Source organism: Myotis brandtii, unplaced genomic scaffold (genome assembly GCF_000412655.1).
Source record: "Myotis brandtii unplaced genomic scaffold, ASM41265v1 scaffold1373, whole genome shotgun sequence".
NCBI lineage: Eukaryota > Metazoa > Chordata > Mammalia > Chiroptera > Vespertilionidae > Myotis > Myotis brandtii.
This window is the reverse complement of record NW_005354889.1, coordinates 37,031-53,245: the sequence shown is the minus strand read 5'-3', so window position 1 is coordinate 53,245 and position 16,215 is coordinate 37,031. Positions and strand designations below refer to the sequence as shown.

The 16,215-nt window shown below is 44.6% G+C and overlaps 1 long non-coding RNA gene and 1 pseudogene across 1 annotated transcript; both read left to right on the top strand.

The window, feature by feature from the left end:
- LOC102252851 overlaps positions 1-14,007 on the top strand; it is a 36,265-nt pseudogene extending 22,258 nt beyond the window's left edge.
- LOC106725113 lies at positions 12,543-12,739 on the top strand. Its single transcript, XR_001360985.1, has 3 exons — positions 12,543-12,560; positions 12,600-12,679; positions 12,720-12,739. It is a non-coding gene; the product is annotated as an uncharacterized LOC106725113 (long non-coding RNA).
- Positions 14,008-16,215: the final 2,208 nt, after the last annotated feature.

Below are 16,215 nucleotides of genomic sequence, written 5' to 3'. Positions count from 1 at the left end.
CTTTAAGAAGAGGAAGAAGAAGAAAAAGGTAAAGACAAAAATTATGAACAACAAATACATATCTATCAACAAGTGAATCTAAAAATCAAGTGAATAAAAATCTGATGAACAGAGTAAACTGGTAAATATAATAGAATCAGGGGCATAGAAAGGGAGTGGACTGACAATTCTCAGCGGGGAAAGGGGTGTGGGGGTGTGGGAAGAGACTGGACAAAAATCGTACACCTATAGATGAGGACAGTGTGGGGGGTAAGGGCAGAGGGTGGGGTGGGAACTGGGTGGAGGGGAGCTATGGGGGAAAAAAGAGGAACTGTAATAATCTGAACAATAAAGATTTATTTTAAAAAAATAGGCAAACAATTTGAACAGACAGTTTACAAAGAGAATGTGCAAATGGCCAGTAAGCATCAGCACTTACAGGAAAATGCCAATTAAAACCACAATGAGATGACAATTCACATCCACTAGAATGGCTAAAGTTGAAGTGAACAAACAAGCAGACATCTGACAATACTACCAATTGGTGAGGGTGTGATGTAACTTTCATACATTGAGGTGCAAATGCAGAATGGTCTCACCACACTGGGAACAGTTGGGCAGTTTCTTATAAAGTTAAGCACACACTGACCACATGACCCAGCAACTCAGCTCCTGGGAATTTACCCAAAACAAATCAAAACATACGTCCCCACAACGACTTGTTCATACCGTCTTAATTCATAGTCACCAAACTCTGGAAACAACTCATATGCCCACCAACAGGTGACTGGATAAACAAATGGTGGTGTGGCCATCGGATGGGTTACTACTCAGACAGAAAGGAATGACTTACGTACATGCAAACCATGAAGGAACCTCAAAAACATTCTGTTGAAAGAAAGAAGCCAGACAGAAAAGAGCATGGACCCTAGTTTTACACAAAATTTTTTTTTAAATATGTTTTTATTGATTTTTTAGAGAGAGAGGAAGGGAGAGGGATAGAGAGAAACATCAATGAGAGAGAAATATCATCTATTGGCTGCCTCCTGCAGGCCCCTACAGGGGATTGAGCCTGCAACCCGGGCGTATGCCCTGACTGGTAATCAAACCAGTGACCTCCTAGTTCCTGGGTGGACACTCAACAGCTGAGCCACACCAACCGGGCTACACAAAAATTGAGAGCAGGAAAAACCGCTTCATGGTGACAGAGAGCAGGTCAGCGGCTGCCAGGTGCGCAGGGCGTGGGTAGGCAGGGCTGATGGAAATGGCCTCTCCCTGACAGTGATGCTGTGCACACACCATATGGATTTATCAAAATTCATGGACTGTACACCTGGGAAGGGTGGATTTTATTGTATGTACATTACACCTCAGTAAAGTTGATATTAAAAAACCAAACAGCTGAAACCGGTTTGGCTCAGTGGATAGAGCGTCGGCCTGCGGACTGGAGGGTCCCAGGTTTGATCCCAGTCAAGGGCATGTACCTTGGTTGCGGGCACGTCCCCAGTAGGGGGTGTGCAGGAGGCAGCTGATCGGTGGTTCTCTTTCATCGATGTTTCTAACTCTCTATCCCTCTCCCTTCCTCTCTGTAAAAAATCAATAAAATATATTAAAAACAAACAAACAAACAAACAAACAAACCTCAATTTCCAGGGTGGATCATATTAACCAGGCTCTGGTCCCTGCTCCACCATCTATGTGATGTGTGACCCTGAATAGGTCCCTTAATCTTGTGCATCAGATGCCTCCTTTGCAAAGTGGACTATCTACCTCAGGGGGTCATTTTAAGGATTGAAAGAATGGTTAGCACAGTGACTAATGTAGTAGGGACTCAGGAAATGTATCTATCTACCTACCTATTTATCTATATTCATAGCTAAATTGGGATTCATATTATATGTACATGAATGTACACACATATACATATACTATGAATCTCAATTTCCCCAAAATATAGAGTGTAGATGAATTATTATAGAAAAAAGACTAGAAGGACACATACTAATATATAGAGAGAGTGATTATTTCAGAGTGTTAAAATTATGGGTGATTTTAAAATTATTATTCAAAATCCTGTGCACATTTTATAATCTGGATGGAAATTATTATGAAAGATAAAAAGCACTAGGCTGACGTAGGTCCCAGGACACTTGCGGAAGCATAGTTTGGTTGTAGTAGATGCTGTGACAGCACCACATTTGTGCTGCTCCTCCTTGCAATGGAACACGAGGCAGCCAGCAAAGTGATTGAAGTTGGACACATATTTGCTAAGTGACACAAGCGAGGTCAATGGGCAGAGGATGCTACGGCTTATGCAATGAGGGCAAAGAAACTGCATGTTTACAGGAGCATAGAAGAGCTTTTGAAAGCTACGTAAGACATGGTAACAGCAGGATCCTCCCAGAAAAGAGGATATATTTATCTATAGTAATAAAAGCATAATATGCTAATTAGGCTGGGCTTCCTTCTGGACGTCCTTCCGTCCTTCTGGACAAAGCTGGGGCTGTGAGGGAAGCCCGGGTTCCAGGTGCCACAGGAAAGCCGGTGCCGGCAGTTGGGGGAAGGAAGGTCTACTCTTGCATGAATTTTGTGCATTGGTCCTCTAGTATATTTATATTTACTAGTATATATAATCTTTTTCCAATTTTTAAAATTGTGGTAAAATACATATAACATAAAATTTGCCATCTTAACCATCTTTAAGTGAACAGTTCAGTGGTATGAAATGCATTTACCATGTGTGCTACCATCACTACCATCTATCTCCAGAATCCTTTCCATCTTGTAAAACTGAAATTCTATACCCATTACACAATAACCCCCAGTCCCTCTGCCCCTCAGCCCCTGGCAGCCATCATTCTACTCCTGTCTCTACGATTTTGACTACTCTGGGTACCTCTAAGACTTGGATGCATACAGTAGTTGTCTTTTTGTGACTGGCATATTTCACTTAGCATATTGTCCACAAGGTTCATCCATGTTGTAGCACATGTCAGAATTTCCTTCCTTTTTTTTTTCTTCAGGTTTTTTTTGTTTTTTGGGTTTTTTTTAATACTCACCCAAGGATATTTTTCCATTAATTTTTAGGTAGAGTAGAAGAAAGAGGGGGAAATAGAGAGGAACACATCGATTGGTTGCCTCTGCAGGAGCCCCAACCAGGGCCCGAGCCAGGGAGGAGCCTGCAACCAAGGTACATGCCCTTGACCTAAATTGAACCTGGGGATCTTTGGTCCGCAGGCCGACACTCTATCCACTGAGTCAAACCAGCTAGGGCTCTTTCCTTCCTTTTTAAGGCTGAACAATAGTTCATTGTCTGTATATACCACATTTTGCTTACCCATTCATCTATCAATAGACATTTGGGTTGCTTCCACATTTTAGCTATTGTGAATGATGTTGCTGTGAACACGGGGGTACAAATATTTATTTGAGACTCTGCTTTGAATTCTTTTGGGAATATAACAAAACATGAAATTGCTGGATCACTGAGGAATTACCATACTGTTTTCACAGCAGCTATGCCATTTACATCACTCCAACAGTGCACAAGGGTTCCGATTTCTCTACATCCTTGCCAACATTTGTTATTTTCTCTTTTCTTTTCTTTTTTCTTTTCTTTTCTTTTCTTTTCTTTTCTCCCTTCCTTCCTTCCTTCCTTCCTTCCTTCCTTCCTTCCTTCCTTCCTTCCTTCCTTCCTTCCTTTCTTTTCTTTCTTTGCCATCCTGATAGGCATCTCATAATTTTGATTTTCCTAAGGACTGGTGATATTGAGCATCTTTTAATATGCCTATTGGCCATTTGTATATTTTCTTTGGAGAAATGTCTATTCAAGTCCTTTGTGCATTTGTGAATATTGTTGTTGAGTTTTAAGAGTTCACTATTGCCCTAACTGGTTTGGCTCAGTGGATAGAGCATCGGCCTGTGGACTGAAGGGTCCCAGGTTCAATTCCAGTCAAGGGCATGTACCTTGGTTGCGGGCACATCCCCAGTAGGGGGTGTGCAGGAGGCAGCTGATCAATGTTTCTAACTCTCTATTCCTCTCCCTTCCTCTCTGAAGAAAGTCAATAAAATATATTTTTTAAAAAAGAGTTCACTATTTATTCTGGATATTAATCTCTTATCAGATATGTGATTTGAAAATGTTTTATCCCATTTTGTGGGTTTCCTTTTTACTCTGTGGATAGTGTCTTTTGATGCACACACAAAAAATAATTTTCATGAAGTCCAATTTATCTATTTTTTTCTTTTGCTGCCTGTGTCTTGGTGTCATATTCAAGAAATCATTGCCAGCCCTGACCGGTTTGGCTCAGTGGATAGAGCGTCAGCCTGCGGACTCAAGGGTCCCAGGTTCAATTCCGGGCAAGGGCATGTACCTTGGTTGTGGGCACATCCCCAGTAGGGGGTGTGCAGGAGGCAGCTGACCGATGTCTCTCTCTCATCGATGTTTCCAACTCTCTATTCCTCTTCCTTCCTCTCTGTAAAAAATCAATAACATATGTTAAAAAAAAAAAGAAATCATTGCCAAATCCAAAGCCATGAAGATTTTGTCCTATGTTTTTGTCAAATAACTTTATAGTTTACTGCTTATGTTTGGGTCTTTCATCAATTTTTTAAATTGTTGACAGTATTACAGATGTATCCTATTTTACCCTCCTTTACCTTCCTCCACCCAGTCCCTACCCACCCCCGCCAGATCTTCACCACCCTATTGCCTGTGACCACAAACCATGCATATCCTATATAATAAAAGCCTAATATGCAAATCGACCGAACGATGGAACGACCTGTGGAACGACCAGTTGCTATGACGTGCACTGATCACCAGGGGGCAGATGCTTAATGCAGGAGCTGCCTCCAACCCTCAGGCCCCAGGCCAGCCAAGGTGGGTGCCAGTTGGGGCCCCCAATCGCCCTGCCAGTCGTTCTGAAGAGGGTGGTGACCGGCAGTGGCAGTGGGGAGTGGGGCTGGTCAGCAAGCAGGCGGCACCACTGGGCGGGAGGCGACTGGTGGCGGGGAAATTGGGGGATGGGACCGGCAAGTGGGTGGTGCCAGGCCCACCAAGGCGGGTGCCAGCAGGGGCCCCCTGATTGCCTCACCGGTCACCCCACAGGTTAGCCCTGATTGCTGGCCAGGCTTAGGGACCCTACCTGTGCATGAATTTCATGCACCAGGTCTCTAGTAAGTATATAAGTTCTTTAGTTTATCTCTCCTTATCCCCCGACCCCAACATGGAGGTATGTCAGTCTGTCCCATCCTCCATGCCTCCATGCTTTGGGTCTTATTTAGTCAGTCAATTCATTTTGTTCATTAGATTCCACAAATAAGTGAAATCATGTGATATTTGTCTTTCTCAAATTGGCTTATTTCACTTAGTATAGTACTCTCCAGGTCATCCATGCTGTCCCAAAGGGTAAGAGATTCCTCTTTTTTACAGCTGCACAGTATTCCATTGTGTAAATGTCCAACACCTTTTTATCCATTAATCCACTGAGGGGAACTTGGGCTATTTCCAAATCTTAGCTATTGTAAATAACACTGCTATGAACATACAGGTGCATACATTCTTTATGATTGGTGTTTTAGATATATATATTGGTGTTTTTAGGATATATTTCCACAAGTAGAATTGATAGGTCAAAAAGAAGTTCCATTTTTAATTTTTTGAGTAAACTCCATGCTATTTTCCATAGTGTCTACACCAATCTGCATTCCCACCAGCAGTGAACTAGTGTTCCCTTTTCTCCACATCCTGGCCAGCACTTGTTGTTTATTGATTTACTAGAGGCCTGATGCACGAAATTCGTACAAGAGTAGGCCTTCCTTCTCCCGGCTGCTGGCATCGGCTTCCCTCTGGCACTCAGGACCCGGGCTTCCCTCCAGCCCCAGCTTCGTCTGGAATGACATCTGGTCTAATTAGCATATTACCCTTTTATTATTATAGATTGAAAGCAATTCTGACAGGTGTGAGGTGATATCTCATTGTGGTTTTCATTTGCATTTCTCTGATGATTAGTGACTTTGAGCATTTTTTCATATGTCTCTTGGCCATTTGTGTGTCCTCTTTGGAGGAGTGTCTATTCAGGTCCTCTGCCCATTCTTTAATTGGATTGCTTGTCTTCCTTTTGTTGAACTGTATGAGTAGTTTATATATTTTGGAGATAAACTCCTTATCAGATGCCTCATTGGCAAATATGTTCTTCCATACAGTAGGTTCCCTTTTCATTTTGATGGTGGTTTCTTTTGCTGTGCAGAAGTCTTTTATTTTATGTAGTTCCATTTTTTTATTTTTCCCTTTGTTTCTTTTGCCCTAGGAGATGTAACAGCAAAAATTCTGCTATGTGAGATGTCTGAGATTTTACTGCCTATGTTTTCTCCTAGGACTTTTATGGTTTCATTGCTTACATTTAAGTCTTTTACCCATTTTGAGTTTATTCTTGTGTATGGTGTAAGTTGGTGGTCTAGTTTCATCTTTTTACATGTGTCTGTCCAGTTTCCCCAACACCATTTGTTAAAGAGACTGTCTTTACTCCATTGTATGTTCTTGCCTCTTTTGTCAAATATTAATTGACCATAATGATATGGGTCAATTTCTGAGGTCTCTGTTCTGTTCCATTGGTCTATATGCCTGTTCTTATGCCAGTACCAGGCTATTTTGATTACAGTGGATTTCTAGTATAGTTTGATATCCAGTATTATGATCCCTCCAACTTTGTTCTTCTTTCTCAGGATTGCTGCAGATATTTGGGGGTATTTTATGGTTCCATATAAATTTTTGGAGTATTTGTTCTACTTCTGTGAAATATGCCATTGCTATTTTAGTAGGAATTGCATTGAATCCATAGATTGCTTTGATTAGTATGGACATTTTAATGATGCTAATTCTTCCAATTTATGAACATGGTATACATTTCCATTTGTTTGTATATTCCTCTACTTTTTATTGTTTTCAATATTATATTCTTTTTTAACCTTTATTGTTCAGTGTATTACAGATGTCCCCCTTCCCTCCCATTGCCCCATCCTCCCTACCCTCTGAAATTCATCAGTCTGTTCCATGCTTATGGAAGTTTCTAATTCTATTTTATTCATCAGTTTATTTTATTCATTAGATTTCTTGTTTGTTTATTTTGATTTTTAGATTCAATTGTTGATAGATATGTATTTGTTGCCATTTTATTGTTCATATTTTTAAAATATATTTTTATTGATTTCAGAGAGGAAGGGGGAGATAGAAACATCAATGATGAGAGAGAATCATCAATTGGCTGCCTCCTGCATGCCCCCCACTGGGGATCGAGCCCACAACCCGGGCATGCACCCTTGACTGGAATCGAACCCGGGACCTTTCAGTCCCCAGGCTGACTCTCTATCCACTGAGCCAAACCAGCTAGGGCTATTGTTCATATTTTTATCTCTCCTCCTCCTCCTCCCCCCTTTTCTTCTTCTTCTTCTTCTTCTTCTTCTTCTTCTTCTTCTTCTTCTTCTTCTTCTTCTTCTTCTTCTTCTTCTTCTTCTTCTTCTTCTTCTTCTTCTTCTTCTTCTTCTTCTTCTTCTTCTTCTTCTTCTTCTTCTTCTTCTTCTTCTTCTTCTTCTTCTTCTTCTTCTTCTTCTTCTTCTTCTTCTTCTTCTTCTTCTTCTTCTTCTTCTTCTTCTTCTTCTTCTTCTTCTTCTTCTTCTTCTTCTCCTCCTCCTCCTTCTCCTTCTCCTTCTCCTTCTTTCTTCTTCTTCAATACCCTTTAGCATTTCATGTAATATTGGCTTGGTGGTGATGAACTCCTTTAGCTTTTTCTTGTTTGGAAAGCTATCTGACCTTCAATTTTACATGAGAGCTTTGCTGGGTAGAGTAATCTTGGTTGTAGATCCTTACTATTCATCACTTTGAATAGTTCTTGCCACTCCCTTCTGGTCTGCAAAATTTCTGTTGAGAAATCAGCTGACAATCATATGGGTGCTCCCTTGTAGGTAACTAACTGCTTTTCTCTTGCTGCTTTTAAGATTCTCTCTTTGTCTTTAGCCCTTGATATTTTAATTATGATGTGTCTTGTTGTGGGTCTCTGTGGGTTCCTCTTGTTTGGGACTCTCTACACTTCCTGGACATGTAAGTCTATTTCTTTCACAATGTAAGGGAAGTTTTCTGTCATTATTTCTTCAAATAGGTTTTCAATATATTGTTCTCTCTCATCTCCTTCTGGCACCCCCATAATTCGCATGTTGGTACGCTTGAAGTTGTCCCAGAGGCTCCTTACACTATCTTCATATTTTTGGATTCTTTTTTTTTTCTCTTCTGATTGGGTGTTTTTTGCTTCTTCATATTTCAAATCATTGATTTGATTCTCAAACTCCTCTAGTATATTGTTGAATCCCTGTAAAGTATTCTTTATTTCAGTTAGTGTATGCTTAATTTCTGACTGGTCCTTTTTTATGTCTTCGACTTTCTCACTAAGATCCTTGAAAGTCTCATGAGGATCCTTGAGTAACTTTATAGCCATGGTTTTGAACTGTGTATCCGAAAGTTTGCTTTCTTCCATTTCTTTCATTTGTGATGTGTTTCTTTGTCTCCCCATTTTGGCTGCTTCCTTGTGTTTGTTTCTATGTATTAGTTAGAGCTGCTATGTCTCCTGGAATTGGTAGAATGCCCAGCTCAGGTGTCTGAGCCACTGGGCCCTATAGGATACAGTCTGTGTCCTATAGGGCCCAGTGGCTCAGACACCTGAGCTGGGCATTCCAGGTGAGTCCCTGTGTGGGCTATGTGCACAGTCATAATTGAGCATCACTGGGAGGAATTGACCTCCAGGCCAATTGGCTGTGAGGACCAGCTGCGGCTACATGGGAGAGCTGCTGCACAGGAAACACCCCTATGGATCAGGACTTGCATCAGCAAGGCTTTGGTGCTCACTGAGTCTGACCATTGAGTGTCACTTGTGGATGTGTAGGTTGTAATCTGCTATGCTCTGAAGCTGTTCAGTGAGTACATTGGTTCCAGAGCCTCCAGGGAGATGCAAAGTCAGCCACTGCCTAGGGCCACCCTGCAGGAGCTACTTGTATGGGGCTTGGAGGTGCCCAGGCAAGGCCCAGCTGTGAAACAAGGCAAGCTGGTGCTAATGCAGGGTCTTGGGCCTTATATTGATAAGGGCATGCTAACCCAGCTGCAGCTTGTTTGAGAGATTTTAGCAATGTCTGAAGCCTGACCAAGGACAGGCTATTCATATGCAAAAGTCACTGCAAACAGATTGGGTGGGGTTATAAATTGGATGGGGCAGGCTCTCAGGGAATCACCAGGGCAGAGCAAATAGATATGGCTGACATTCAGCACTGTGGCCAGGGAGGTCTCAGCATGGGAACAATGACCCCTGCGAGTACCTCCATCTGGGAGAATGCCGCCCCAATTTCCTGCCCTGATGCCAGACAATCCAGTTCCTCCTCGTATGTGTCTGGGTCCCCCAGAGCCTCGCCCTGGTGTTGGAGCTCAGAGGAAGCAGGACCTTGTGTGTGTTGGTCCTTTAAAAGGAACACCTGAGTCTCCAGCAGCCTCTGTGTCACTGAGCCCCAATCCCCACTGAGCCCATAGTTATGAGGACTTCACTTCCCAGCTCTGGGAGCCTAGGATGGGGGTCTGGTGTGGGGCTAGGACCCCTTGCTCCTCATAGGTGCCTCCACAGAGATGATCTTCCTCCCAATTAAAATGCCAAACGTGGGTATCGGTACAGCCAGTTCCATGCCTCTGCCCCTCCTACCAGTCTCAGAGTGCTTTCTTCTTTACTTCTCTAGTTGTAGGACTTCCACTCAGCTAGCTTTCAGGCGGTTCTGGATGATGGTTGATCTGTATTTTAGTTGTAATTTTGATGTGGGTGTGGGAGGCAACGATATAGGCATTTACTTCTGCCACCATTTTGGTTTTCTCGGCCTGTAATAGTTTTTCTATAAAGAAGTCTGAGTCCTTCAGCCATGTCCTTCTTCGAGATTTTCTCTATTCAGTTTTTCTTTAAAATCCATATGAATTTTAAGATGGGTTTTTCTATTTTGTCAAAAAGTCATTATTAACATTTTAAGAATAGTGTCTCACAGCCCATTAAAATGGAATGTCTTTTCATTTATTTATGTCTTTAATGTCTTTCAGCAATGTTTTCTTATTTTCATTGTACGTCTTTCACCTCCTTGATTAATTTCTAAGTAGTTTATTCTTTTTGGTGCTATTATAAATGGACATTGTTTCCTTAATCTCATTTTCAAATTCTTCATTATTAATATTGGAAAATGCAATTGATTATTGTATGTTGACTACATATCCTGGACTTTGCAAAATTTGTTTAACAAGTTTTTTGTTTTAACAATTTTGGAGGGAATCTTTAGGGGATTCTATATATAAGGTCATATCATACATATATGATATAGATTAATACTATATATATTTTTAAGTGACAAATAAAAAGTTTTAAATACAGTGCAAATTTCAGTAATTTTCCTGAGCCATTTATGAATAAGTTGCCAACACACTGCCTCTTCACCTTCAAATACTTTACTCTATTTTGTTCAAAAAAGATAATCTGGGCCACTGACTTCTCATTCACTCTCATGCACCAGAAGTGGCACTGGTGCCAAGACATCCAACCACGAGGTCCGCCAGGAAGCCAATCACGCTGGAAATTGGTACACAGCCTCCAGACCGCAGCTGAACGTGCCACTAGAGGGTTGGCTTTCACAAGTACAGTCTACGAAAAGACCTGCTAGAGCATTGCTGCACCCATGCAGGATATACTACTGTGGGCTTTGTGCTACTCATGCTTATAAACAAGTGGATCCATTACCCAGAGAATTTGCATTCTCAGGCCTTCTTGTCTTGTGCTCCTCTCTCCATGTGCACTTTCCAATGTGGATATATATAGAACACCTCTGTATGACCTTCATATTGACAAAAAGATTTACAGGGGCCCTGGCCAGACAGCTCAGTTGGTTAGAGCATCCACCGGCTACAACAAGATTGCAGGCTCGGGGAGAACCAAGATGGCGGCGTAAGGTACAGACCTGTGCGTGCTGTCTCCCACAACAACATTGAGACTACCAACTATAAAAGAAACAGCTGTCATTCAGAACCATGGGAAAGCTGGCCCAGTGGAAGCTCTACAACTGGAAGGAAAGAAAGAAGAGCATTGAGACTGAGTAGGTTGTGCAGAGGCTCCAAGAACGGAGTTCCGGAATCGTGCGCCAGGCTGGCTGCAACTGGATGCGCGGTTTTTTTCAACCAGAAGGGGATGCGGACGATCAAATCCACTGAGCGGGGGTTGGGGCGGGATACTAAGCTCCCAGAACCCTACGGGGAGAAGCGGGACGGCCTTGCAACGACCCGGAGATCGAGAGTGGCTGTCTCACAGAACTGCTCGCCGGCCCTCGGGGACTCGAGTTGCTGTGGAGTTGCTGTGACACGGAGAGGCGAATAGACATAGACGCGGAGATGCCATTGCCCTTGGCCCCTCCCTGGTGATTCCCGGGGACCCCGCCCTACTCAAATTACATCCTCAACCAAGCTGTGCTAGTGACACAAAGAGAACCACTGACGCTTTTGCAGGCCAGCCCAGCAGAATGCAGATTTCAACTCCTCGCATACATAAGGGACACAATAAAGAAGCAGAATCAGGTTTGGAGGAAGCCGGAGCTGGACACGGCTGGGCCGGCGACGTGGAACCACTGTACCAGCAAACGCACAGGCAGGCCCACCAGATCCAGTATCACATGGGACGCTGGGCGACGGCAGACAGGCAGTCTGTGCACTTGGTAGAAAATGAAATCCAAGCAAGCATACCAGATATTCAGCCACCAGGAACGCCTGGAGATTTTGTCCTGCAAGGAGCCGCCCAACAAAGGACAGAATGCCAAACTTCGTGTCACTGAGACGGCCCCCATGAGGCCGAGGCGGCCCCCAGTGAGGCTGGGACGGCCCCGGTGGGGGTGGGACAGCCCCGGTGGGGTTGACACACCCCAGTAAGGTTGAAACGGGCCCGGTGAGGCTGAAACGGCCCCGGTGAGGCAGAAACGGCCCCGGTGAGGGTGAGACGGCCCCGGTGAGGGTGAGACGGCCCCGGTGAGGTTGAATCGGCCCCAGTGAGGTTGCAGCGGCCGCAGTGAGGTTGCAACTGCCCCGGTGAGGTTGAAACGGCCCCGGTGAGATTGAAACAGCCCCTGTGAGGTCGAGACGGCCCCTGTGAGGTTGAGATGGCACCAGTGAGGTCGAGACGGCACTGGTGAGGTCAAAACGGCCCCAGTGAGGTTGAATCGGCCCCGGTGAGGTTGCAGCGGCCGCAGTGAGGTTGCAACTGCCCCGGTGAGGTTGAAACGGCCCCGGTGAGGTTGAGACAGCCCCGGTGAGGCTGAGATGGACCCGGTGAGGCTGGGATGGCCCCGGTGAGGCTGCGACGGCCCCAGTGAGGCTGCGATGGCCCCGGTGAGGTTGAGACGGCCCCGGTGAGGTCGAGATGGCACCAGTGAGGTCGAGACGGCACTGGTGAGGCCGAGACGATCCCGGTGTGGTTGAAACGGCCCCAGTGAGGTTGAAATGGCCCCGGTGAGGCTGAAACGGCCCATGTGAGGTTGAGACAGCCCATGTGAAGCTGAGATAGCCCCGTGAGGCTGAGACGGCCCCGTTGAGGTTGAGATGGCCTCGGTGAGGTTAAGACGACCCTGGTGGGGTCGAAACGGCCCCAGTGAGGTTGAAACGGCCCCCATGAGGCTGGGACGGCCCCCGTGAGGCTGGGACGGCCCCTGTGAGGCAGGGACGGCCCCTGTGAGGCTGAGATGGCCCCTGTGAAACTGAGACGGCCCCTGGGAAGCTGAGAAAAATACCACATGAACTCACTCATTTATGAATAATAAGAAACATTATAGACTGATGAACAAAAATGGATACAGAGGCAGAGCAGCAATGAGCAGAATGTCAAACTACAGTGGGAACCCTGGGGAGGATTGGGGGGAGCAGGAGATCAACCGAAAGACTTATATGCATGCATATGAGAATAACTAATGGACACAAGACACTGGGGGGTGGGGGAAGCCAGGGGAATGTCAAGGGGGAGAAAAAAGGAGACATGTGTAATACTCTTTGTAATACTTTAAGAAATAAAATTAAAAAAAATTTAAAAAAAGATTGCAGGCTCGATTCTGGTCAAGAATCAACCAATGAATTCATTAATAAGTGGAACAAAATTGATGTCTCTTTCTCTCTCTCTCCCTCCCCCTCTTCTCCTCTCTAAATAAATAAATAAAATCAATAAATAAAGATTTAGCCCTGGCCAGTGTGCCTCAGTTGGTTGAGCATCCTCCAGTACACTGAAAGGTTGCTGGTTTGATTCCCAGTCAAGTCACATGTCCAGGTTGTGGGTTTGGTTCCTGGTCAGGGTCCATACAGAAGGCCACTGGTTGATGTTTCTCTCTCTCTCTCTCTCAAAATCAATTTTTAAAAAATCAAGTTTGTCTTCTATTAAAATATACATATGGAACTATGGAAGACAGGAATGTTTGAACGCATGTCTCTGCAGACAGATGAAGGAAAACACACTGTTGAAATGCGTTTGCCTTACATAGCTAAAGCCATGAAAAGCTATAAGGATGAGTTTACCATTATTTCTATCCTGGTTGGAGCTCTAAGTGAGTCAAAAGGATGGAATTTGGAAAACTCTTCAGTAAATATCTAGTGGATCCTGGTAATCTCTTTGTGGTTTCTTCTGATTTCTGCCATTTGAGTCAAAGTTTCCATTACAGTTACTATGATGAATCCCAGAAGGAGACTTATAGAGTCATTGAACATCTACATAAAATGGATATGAATATAATAAAACAATTAGACCCTGTATCTTTTAGCAATTACTTGAAGAAATACAATAAAACTATATGCGGAAGATATCCCATTGGGGTGCTATTGAATGCTATCACAGCGCTCCAAAAGAATGGAATGAACATGATCTTTTTCTTTGAATTATGCCAGTCAAGTCAGTGTGGAAACTGGTGAGTTATGCTGCTGGAGCACTCACAGTCCACTGAAGCTCTGATTCCTCAGGGATGCCACCTGCACTTACTCGTACTGTTCCAGGTCTCAGCCTAACCCTTACCAAGATTCTGGTCCTGGTTTGGGGGATTCTGGAACCTCAAACCAATAGAATTTTCTTCTTTTCTAATAGGTGTAGGTCTTCTTTAATTTCAACTCATTAAAAAATACTTTATAGTTTAGGGCAAGGGAAGGAAGACTGGCATGGAATATTTTTATTTTTAAAAAATGGCAATGTGCCCAGCTGGTGTGGCTCAGCGATTGAGTGTCAATCCAGGAACCAAGAGGTAGCCAGTTTGATTCCAAATCAGGGCATATTCCTAGGTTGTGGGCTCCATCCCCAGTAGGGATGCATGTTTCTCTCTCATCAATGTTTCTATCTCTCTATCCCTCTCCCTTCCTCTTTCTCTAAAAATCAGTAAAAACATATTTTTAAAATAGTGTTGAATGCAAACTATAATATAAAATAAAATAATTTTTAAAAAATCAATTAAAAAACATATTTCAAAAATGGCAATGTAATGGCCCAGTTGTGGCAGTTAAAAAAAAAATAACCTGTATTTACCATACCCTGAATTTGCATTCTGCAACTTATGCATGTATATTCTGCTTTCAAAATAGTTTTGCAAATTGTACACAAACTCAAAAGGTGGGAGCTTTTTAATAATGAAATTGCATTTATAAATTACCTGTATTAGAATATAATAAATCTCCAGTTATAGTCAATTACTCCCATGTTGTGCAACAGATACCTTCTATTTTGGTTGCTAATAAAGGGCTACACAACTCAAAAGAAAGAAAATAATATTCTGCACTATATACACGGTAAAACAGAGGTGAAAAACAGGAAATTAACACATAGGTCACTACATAATCACTATCTGAAATTTGTACTGTATGGATGTTATTTTTACAAATTTATTTCAATGTTCAAAAACTACATGACACAGACAAACTAAAAATTAATTCACATAACCATGATTCCTGAGTACCAGGGAATGCCAGACTTTCTCAGGTTTCCTACTGAACAAGGGGGACCCCTAACTCCAACTGCCCACCCAGAAATATATTCAGAAGAGAGGGCGGTACAGGTGGAGGCGCGCAAAGTTCAGGGCAAGTTCCGATCCTGGAAGGGCTCCAGCCGCTCCCAGGCTTCGGGGTCCCACAGGATTTGTCCTCCTCCGCAGGGAAACCCAAGTAAAACAGGCTCCTGCAGATGGCTAAGATGGCCCTGGCCGGTTTGCTCAGTGGATAGAGCCTCAGCCTCCGGACTGAAGGTTCCAGGTTCCATCCGGGTCAGGGCGCATGCCCGGGTTGCGGGCTCTATTCCCAGTAGGGGACCAGGCAGCCAATCAATTATTCTGTTATCACGGATCTCTCTCTCTCTCTCTCTCTCTCTCTCTCTCTCTCTCTTCCTCTCTGAAATGAATAAAAATACAAACAAATAAACAAACAAAAAGATTGCAATGTCCTTAGCGGCCAAGAGGGGATGACAAGTCACTAGCTTCCCGAGGCGCCAGGCCCAGGGCGTATCGTGCTACAGAGGGACTCCCGGGTTCCATCCACAGCCGATCCGAGAGCCTCTGGGAGGTTGAGGGGCCCAGGACGCTGGCGTGGTCCCGGCTACCCCCATCCTAAAGACCACTTGGTGGTTACCCAGCGACCCCCCCCCCCCCCCCCCCCCCCCCACACACACACCAGATAATCACCCCCTTGGAGGTCGGGGGTGAGCTGAGCGAACGCTTCCCTTCCCCTCCAAGAGCCACGTGGGAGAACCGAGGGGGAGAAGTGTGGGCATGGGGCCCACCCCCGGACCCGGGAGCTCAGCCTATTGCGTCCACGCCCCCTCCGGAGGGAACCTGCCACTTAGGTCCGCGTCTGCCCCGGGGCGCTCGCGGGTGGGGGATTGTCCCGATGGGAGGCCAGCGACGCCCCATCTGCTCTCCAGCCCCGCCACGCCCGAATGCCTCCAGGCACCCAGAGGCCAGGGAAGCACCGAGAGGTGGGGACCAGAGGGTAGGAGCAGAGAGCTGATAGATTTCAAGTACCATCTACCCGGTCCGGGCATTCAAGGACCAAGCCTGTGGTTTTTACAAAGTGTGGCTGCCAGACCGGAAAACCCGCCCCTGCAGATCGAGACCCTCCCACCGCGATCAGAAGGCACCTGCCTCGCAGATCCGGCCCGGATCCGCCCAGGCCTCCGC